Source organism: Meles meles, chromosome 18, assembly GCF_922984935.1.
Source record: "Meles meles chromosome 18, mMelMel3.1 paternal haplotype, whole genome shotgun sequence".
Lineage (NCBI taxonomy): Eukaryota > Metazoa > Chordata > Mammalia > Carnivora > Mustelidae > Meles > Meles meles.
In genome coordinates this window covers 20402188-20411653 of record NC_060083.1, presented here as the reverse complement: position 1 = coordinate 20411653, position 9466 = coordinate 20402188, and positions in this window count along the sequence as shown.

Sequence of the window (9466 nt, the reverse complement as noted above, 5' to 3'; positions counted from 1 at the left end):
CACTCTCTCAGAAACAAAATCCCTAATTAATAATAATAATAATAATGGCAAAGCTATCTTTTGTTTCTTCTGCATCTCAGTATAGTAGCTCTCTCTTACCTAGGGCTTCTAGATGCCCAGCTACTATGTGAACTGTTCTAAGCTCCTTATATATTAATTCACCTACTCTGATCACAAATATTTTAAAATAACAACTCAAGAAGCTTTTGAAGAGGAAAAACAACAACAACAACACCTGCTATAGAAAGCCCATATAGCAGAGGAAATTGTGTTTGAATAACGCCAACTGAATCTCAGAATACCTAGATAAGGGGCGCCTGGGTGGCTCAGTGGGTTAAAGCCTCTGCCTTCGGCTCAGGTCATGACCTCAGGGTCCTGGGATCCAGCTCAGCGGGGAGCCTGCTTCCTCCTCTCCCTCTCTCTCTGCCTGCCTCTCTGCCTACTTGTAATCTCTGCCTGTCAAATAAATAAATAAAATCTTTGAAAAAAAAAAAAAGAATACCTAGATAAGCGCACCTAGTGAAGGAACCACAGGTCCAGAGAAAAAGTGCACTTGAATCTCGATCTCTAAGGTGCACCTTAGAAAACTTGGTATTTCTTTTAGTCTTTTATTTGATCTTCAAAACTCACCATGGATCTCAGATTGGTAAACAGGTACTACCTGGTATCAGGGAGACCTCTGAATGTTAGAAATGTTCTGTTCCTGGTTGATCTTGGTGGTCATTATGTGCATATAGATATAGATATAGACATAATGGGTGTATACATATGTAGAAATCCATCCATTGAGGTGCACACTTAAGATTTCTGTACTTTATGGGGGCACCTGGGTGGCTCAGTTGGTTAGGCATCTGTCTTTGGCTCAGGTCATGACCCCAGGGTTCTGGGATCAAGCCCCATATTGGGCCTCCTGCTCAGCAGCAAGTCTGTTTAGCTCCCTCTCCCTCTGCCTCTCCCCCAGTCATGCACACTCTCTCTCAAATAAATAAATAAGTACAATCTTTAAAAAAAAAATTGTGCACTTTATGAAAGCTACACTTTAAAAGAAAACATTAATGACCAGACCCTCTCTTTCAGGATGCCTTTCTCTTCAAGAGCTTCAACTATCATTTTTATGCATCAGGGTCAAAATACTGAAACACAAATGACCACAGCTTTCTCCGTCTGCAAAAAAGTTCATACAAATTTTACATTCTAGCCACAATATATTAATTTCATTTTAATTTTTTAAATTATTTTGGTTTACAATTTATTTTTTAGGATATTTTTTAAGATTTCATTCATTTATTTAATTGACAGAGAGAGACAGCAAGAGAAGGAACACAAGCAGAGGGAGTGGGAAAGGGAGAAGCAGGCTTCCCACCAAGCAGGGAGCCTAATGTGAGGGCTCATGACCTGGGGTTCATGACCTGAGGTGAAACCAGACACCCAAAGACTGAGCCACCCAGGCGCCCTAAAATTTTTTTTTTAAGATTTAATTTATTTATTTGACAGACAGAGATCACAAGTAGGCAGAGAGGCAGGCAGAGAGAGAAGGGGAAGCAGGCTCCCCGCTGAGCAGAGAGCCCGGATGCAGGGATAGATCCCAGGACCCTGGGATCCTGACCTGAGCTGAAGTCAGATGCTTAACAACTGAGCCACCCAGGCACCCCGTTAAGATTTTATTTTTTTAAGTAATCTCCATACCCAACATGTGGCTCAAACTCACAACCCTGAGAATAAGAGTCATATGCTCTACTGACGGAGCCAACCAGGAGGTCCTAGTATCCATTTTAATATAAATGTTTGTAATTTTTTTTTCCAGATTGTCAAGTAAGAGTAATCCCAGAAGGGCCTACACTGCTCACCCCATGTTGGAGAGACACTTGGTGCCTTTGTAGTGCTTATGAGCCAGTTTGGAAAACAGAAAAGGGGGAGGTCCCAAGACAATCTCCTAAGGACTCCAACAGATGAACAGTAGTTAGATGTTTGCAAATCAAGTTAAAACATCTATTCTTGTCCCCAAAGTACTTACATGTAAACTTCATAATACACTTGAACATTTCCTTAGGATATTCATTGTTACATCCAAAGATTAAGTTTATGAACAGCTCAGTGCTTATAAACAACAAAGAAATGCTCTCTTTTTATTCCATTATTATTATTGTTATTATTATTATTATTATCATTATTAGGTAAAGAGAAGAACCTAATTTCAGTGATAATGAGAGGTGAGACACCTGGAATCCCCTCCCCCTACCTTGTTCCAAGTCCTCTGCCCACTTCTCCCACACAGAGCCCTGGGAGACTTCAAAGTCAAACAGAAGTGATAGACCCAGACTGCTCTTTGATGCCTAAGAACATCGGAGCCCTCAGTTTGATGTGAATGCAAAGCATCTGTACTTTTCAAACCTTTCATGTTATCTCACATTGCTCACAACAAAAGCTGAAAAGTTTGAGGTGACACACATTACGCACATTAAAATATTTGGAAGCAGGAACTTTTCGTTTCTTTTTCTATTATATATAGCTTCTTTTACTTTGCAAACCACACTGGATAGTAAATTACTTCTGGCACGCAGCCTTGTCAGCTTGCCAAATTTCAACTGAAGCAAGTTTTTACAGCCGGGCTAATAAGCCCTGAAAATTAGGAGGTAAGTATAATGGAAATAATGACATAGTCTTTAACTGTAGGAGCATAGAATGACAACGTGAGATTCTAATAGGTTCCACTTTTTAAAGTTTTTTTATTCTAATGAAGTCTTTTTAAAAAATTTTAGGTTATTCTAGTTCAAAACACATGTAAATGGAAAGAGTTTCTTTTAATTGGTGAAAAGCATTTTTGTGGGTTTTTTCTTGTGGCTGAAGTTATTGCTTTTTGCAAACTTGAAAAAAGGAAAAACAAAAAGAAAACCAGGAATATGGTAGTTTGGGGATAGCAACCTATTATTAAAACAAACTGACATCCTGAAAAAACATGTTCTGAAATGATTGGCTTCCAGGATGGGGCTTGGCGATTGTGTATGAATACATTCCATCAAAGCCCGCGCTGATTAGGTACATCAACTTTGTTTCAGTTTGCCCTTAATCCAGATAGAAACCCAGTCCCTGCTGAAGTAACTTCAGGTCTTTATCAAACAAAGCTTCAGAAACTTGAAAGTGAGTATCGCATTTACTTTTTATCGCAGAAAGAAACAGGAGGCATCAGGTATGTGATAAACAGCCATTTCCCTAAATTCAATTCCTACATCCATTTTTATTCACAATTTTCAAGTTGATAAGGAAAAATTTTTCCCCTTCTCATTTTGTCCTCCAATTAGACCTGGACTGATTAGCCTCAGCACCACATGGCTGCTCAGTCCCAAATTGTTTAAGCAAAGAAGAGGTTTAGAAAGAGAGAGAGAGAGAGAGAGAGTGTGTGTGTGTGTGTGTGTGTGTAACTATACTAAAATAAAATGGTCTTGCTCCAGAAATGTCAACTTTCTTATACTTCCCTACCATAACATGCATGTTATTTTATACTTCTATTAACACACACTATTCCCTTACACCTGGAATGTCTTGTGTCCTAGTATCCATTAAGTTCATGAAAAAAAAAATTTTTTATTTATTTTTATTTTTTTTAAATATTTTATTTATTCGACAGAGAGAAATCACAAGTAGGCAGAGAGGCAGGCAGAGAGAGAGGAGGAAGCAGGCTCCCCGCGGAGCAGAGAGCCCGATGTGGGGCTCGATCCCAGGACCCTGAGATCATGACCTGAGCCGAAGGCAGAGGCTTTAACCCACTGAGCCACCCAGGCGCCCCCCAAAAAAATTTTTTTTAAAAGAAGTCTGCCCTTAACACCCCACCATCCCACCATCACCACAATTTGTGTACTTATATACATTTATATAAAGGGCCTGGTCTTTGAATCTTTTTCCCCTCTCACTAATTCTTTAGGTGATCTTATCTAGACCCATAATGTTAAATGTCATCTTCAGTGCTGTCCAATAGAACATTCTGTAATGATGAAAATATTCTATATCTTCACTGTCCAACACAGTAGCAATGAGCCCCATGCAGTTATTGAGTACTTGGAATGTGGCTAGAGCAACTGAGAAAGTGAATTTTTTAAAAAGATTTTATTTATTTGATAGAGGGATAGAGAGCATAAGTAGGCAGAACAACAGGCAGAGGGAGAGAGAGAAGCAGGCTCCCCGCTGAGCAGAGAGCCAGATGTGGGGCTCGATCTCAGGACCCTGAGATCATGACCTGAGCCAAAGGCAGAGGATTAACCCACTGAGCCACTCAGGCGCCCCAGAAACTGAATTTTTATGTAATTTAATTATATATTTAAATTGTCACATGGAACTAGTGATTGCCACATTGGACAACCATTTTTTTTTAAGATTTTATTTATTTACTAGGGATGGAGAGAGAGAGAGAGAATAAGCAGGGGGAGCAGCAAGCAGAGGGAGAAACAGTCTCCCCACTAAGCAAGGAGCCCGAAGGAGGACTCAATCCCAGGACCTCAAGATCATGACTTGAGCCAAAGGCAGATGCTTAATTGACAGAGCCACCCGGGTGTCCCTGGACAGCCAACTTCATAGCACCAATCCATAAATCTTTTTAAAATAAATAAATAAACAAACAGACAAACAGGGGCACCTGGGTGGTTCAGTTGGTTAAGGGTCTGCCTTCGGCTCAGGTCATGATCCTGGGGTCCTGGAATCGAGCCCCGCATCAGGCTCTCTGCTCAGTGGAGAGTCTGCTCCTCCCTCACCCTCTGTCCCTACCTCTCGTGTTTTCTCGCGCGTGCTCTCTCTCTCAAATAAATGAATAAAATCCTAAATAAGTAAGTAAATAAATAAATAACTGTCCCCTGAACTCCAGACTCATGCCAGTACATCCAACTGCCTACTCAGTATCTCCACTTGGAGATCTTACAGGCATTTCTAAATTAGTATGTCCAAAACCAAGCTGCTGATGCTCTTCCCCCCAAACCTTCTCTTACTACCAGTTTCTCCTTCTTGGTTAGTGGCAATTCCTTTATACTGGTTTCTCAGGCCAAAGCCTGGGAGTTGTCCCTGACTCCACATCTAATTTGTCAGCAGTCCAGTCTGTTGTAGAAAATATAGCCAGACTATGACTTCTCCCCATCATTGCTACTGCTATGATCTTAGTGCAAAACGCCATCACTTTTCACCTGGATTTTGCTCTAGCCTCCAGATGGCCACCCTTTGTCCACCCTGGCCCTCTTGAGGCTATTCTGAACAGGAATCTATTCTTTTTTTTTTTTAAGATTTTATTTATTTATTTATTTATTCAACAGAGAGAGATCACAAGTAGGCAGAGAGGCAGGCAGAGAGAGAAGGGGAAGCAGGCTCCCGCTGAGCAGAGAGCCCGATGTGGGGCTCGATCCCAGGACCCTGGGATTATGACCTGAGCTGAAGGCAGAGGCTTTAACCCACTGAGCCACTCAGGCGCCCCCAGAAATCTATTCTTAACAGCCAAAGTTAAATGTAAGTCATACCATAAAATATAAGTCAGACCGTGTTCTGCTCAAAGCCCTGCAATGGCTTCTGGACTCAGAGTAAAAACTAAAATCTTTGTACTTGCCTACAAAGTGTCATATGGTCTGGTGCCCTGCCCTTGCCTTTCCTGTCTGGCCCTATTTCCCACTCCTCTCTACTTTTCTCCACTCCAAGTATATTAGTCTCCTTGTTATCCCCTCAACGTGGCCATGCAGGGCCTTTGCACTGGCTGGAATTCTCTCGGCCTGGAATCCTCTTTCCCAGATTAATTCATGGCTCATTCCCTCACCTCCTTCAGATCTTTTCAAATGTCACTGTCTCAAAGACACCATTCATATTTTAAATTGCACTACCTGGGGTGCCTGGATGACTCAGTCAGTTGAGCGTCTGACTCTTGATTTTGGCTCCAGTCATGATCTTGGGGTCCTGGAACCGACCCCCCTGCCGGGTTTCACACTGAGTGTGGAGTCTGCTGGAGATTCTTTGTCTCCCCCTCCCTCTACCCCTACCTGCTGCTCACCTTCTCTCTAAATAAATAAATTTTTTTTAAAACTGCACTTCCTATCCTCAATGACTCTTATTCTATATGCTTTTTTCCCCCTCTCTGTATCAATGATCACCATCTAAACTATAGTAGTGTTTATTATTTATCTCTGCTCACACATACACTGAAACATAAAATCGTGGAGCTGAAATTGTTTGCTGCTGAATCTCCAGAGTTAGGCACGTAGTAAGTGCTCATTACATATCTGTTGAATAATTGAATGAATATTTGTATAGTGGCACTACTTAATTTGTATGGTCTATGTCTTTATATGCCTACGCTTCATAATACCGTGACTTCCATGAGAGAGAGAATTAGTAGCTTATTTATGTTTGAAGACCCTAGAATCTAGCAATGGAAAACAACAGATACTCAAAAAACATTCACCAAAAAGAAACAACTCTACATTATGCATAACACCTGTTATAAAAGTCACTCATAGTGTTTAATATGCCCAAAACCCTTCCTAAAGGAAACTGATCTACCCACAGCTACTTTTTTCTTATGACCTGACTCTGGGCAATTTCCCATTACTCATCAGACCACAAGGAAGCTCCTGACTCAAGGACAACCCATCTACTGACTGGCCAAAAACCTGGCATGAAAAGAGGAACTGGGCTACCTTAAATCTCCCTCTTTGGACTCTGAATTAGAAGGAGAAAAGAATTACTTGATGCGAACATTGGAGTTAAAGACAAAGAGAATCCATGAGTCAGAGATAGAAGCTTGAGGAACTTGGCAAGCCCGAGTTGTAAGGAAGCAGAAATTATGAGTAAGTAGAAACTAGGAAATATGGAAAAGGTACACAGAGTGAAGAGGGGTGGGACAAGAAGGAACACAGTACCTAGAAGACAATGCAGAGTCACTGAATTGAATTAAGAAGAGCACCCAGGAGGGATGAACTCATGCAACTGAGGTCCCATTTTGAAATCTTTTGATTACAGTTCTCTCAAAGCTCCTCCTTGCTCTCTGTGCCAGCTTACAATAAGACCTAATCCCTTGAGGTGCCTTAAGGAATTGTCTCTGTTCTTTACAACCTTCCACCCTACTAGATCGCAAACTCAGTTCATACAGTTGCCGTCCCGGGTAGAAGTGTGAGCGGATTGCTTTCTCATGTTTTCGACCAAAAGATATTGACCCTTGAAGTTTTGAGCACTTATTAAGAAGTACAGGGGAAAAATGTTCTCTTTGGAGCCATTTGGTTTCCCTTAAAGTCATACTCCACTGGCAAGCTAGAATCAACTTAACAGTGTGAATGTACCTCGCTTTAAACAAATTTGAAACTCTGGATTTACAGCAGTAGATTATTACCTGGTCACCTTTAACAGTCTTTTATTTATCAGTTTTATTACAAGAGTAATACACTGTTAGAAATTCAAATCCCAGATTCTTTTAAATGGCGAGGATTTATGGACCAAAAGAGAGCCATCAGCCTAAAGCTCCCCCTTTACGTTTTGGTGAATACCACTGGCTTCCGTAAAATCAAAGCATCTAAGGCAAAGGGCTTTCTGCTTCAAAGACTTGGTCACAATCCTTCTCTCTTTCCTTCTCCATTAGTAGCCCTCCCCTATGGGTCCACACAGCTGTCACTACCACAGAGAAAGCCAACATTTTCAAAATGCACCTGCTACCTTGCTAGAGGGGCAGTGGGGCATAACCGTTAAGACGATCAGCGTTATTCTGAGTACACTTTGGTAAGTTCTACCAACATTTTAAACATACGTCTCTTAAGGCTCAGCATTTCCAATGTCTACAAATCCATCCTACAGAAATACTAACAAAAGCACACAAACGTACGTCTAAGGAAGGTAACTGAAACACGATCTGGAACAGCAAAACATTGGAAAAATCCTAAATTGTCTATCAGGCACGTGGTTAAAGAAATTATAGTACATCCATACATAAGCTTACTATGCAACTATTAAAGGAAATGAGTGTGTGTATGAAAAAAAGATGAATTACACATTATTAAATCAAATGGCAAGTTGCAGGACAGTAGTTGTTGTATAATTCATTTAAATGTGTGTATATCCGTGTTATGAGCAAAAAAAAAAAAAAGTTTGGAGGATTGCCCACCAAACCATTCACACATTCGTTACCTTTGAGAAGTAGAATGGGGAATTTATACCTTGGTATATTAGTAATATAACAAAGGCATATTATTTTTGTAATTTCTATTTAAATAAAATATTTTAACAGAAAAGAAAAAAATGGAAGAGGCTTCAGAATCAAATTCTGGTTCCAGTCCCAGCTCCATCAACCTTTTAGAGTTACTTGGGATATTAGAATGAAAATTTGCTTTGTCTTAATTTCAGGCTGACCCTGCACAGCAATTGCTTGAAAAAATCTCAGCTTTTGTTTATACATTATTGTTTTTAAATGCCTTAAGGGACTTGTGATCTGTTTTACATGTAAGGAACAGATTTTGTAAGGTGAATGATTTCACTCCCTAACTTATCTGTTTGCTAATAAGATACCGGTAATAAATAGGGCAAATTCTGTCTCTTTCGCAAATCCTGCTCCCTTTTCTCCCCATCTCACCCCAAGCCTCCACAACCTGGGAGCTGTCCAGGTACAAATTAACATTTAAAAAGACTTCAAGTTGTTCACACAAGCTGCTCTATTATTGCTCTCTCCTTTACAGCCTTGGTCTGCTGAAAAACCCACACTGAAATTGGATCACATCCACTCCAGCCCCTCAGCACCCAGGTATTGTGGGCGAGAGGCCGCTTTTGGCTGCAAACTCCTTATTCATTCTAAAATAACTTCGCTCATAAGGTTCACTGAACAACTAGTTTGTGCCCATCACAGGCTCTGACAAAGCACTTTTGCCTACCTTGTCACTAATCCTCATAGTAACTCTGTGTGTGTGTGTGTGTGTGTGTGTGTGTAGTTTCATTTAACAGATGAGCGAACCAAAGTTCCCAAGGTAGAGTGACTTGCCCAGGGTCACACGGCTAGTAGGAGGGCGAGCCTGTTAGGAAATCTAGGTTTTGGGGTTACTAAAGGTCACCAACGATTCTTTCTCTAGTTAACTAGTTTCAAAAGAAAGAACAGGGGGCGCCTGGGTGGCTCAGTGGGTTAAAGCCTCTGCCTTCGGCTCAGGTCATGATCTCAGGGTCCTCGGATCAAAAGAAAGAACAAAACAGTGCTCTAACAATGCAAAGAAAAACAGCCTTCTCCCACCCCATCAGTCCTTTCCCTCCTATTATAATTCTCCTGTGCAAACCACATGGAACGGTTTCAGCTATGTCTCCTGGTCCACCGCCCTATATTTCTAAAGGGATGAGTCCTGTGTTGCACAGACTCAACCATGGCATCACCAAAACACCACCCCACTGTCACCTCCGTGGGTGCCTTTATACGCTCTGCACGGGGTCGCCCTCCTGCTCAGGTTGAAAACTCTGATTTCGTTCTCTCCCACTCTCC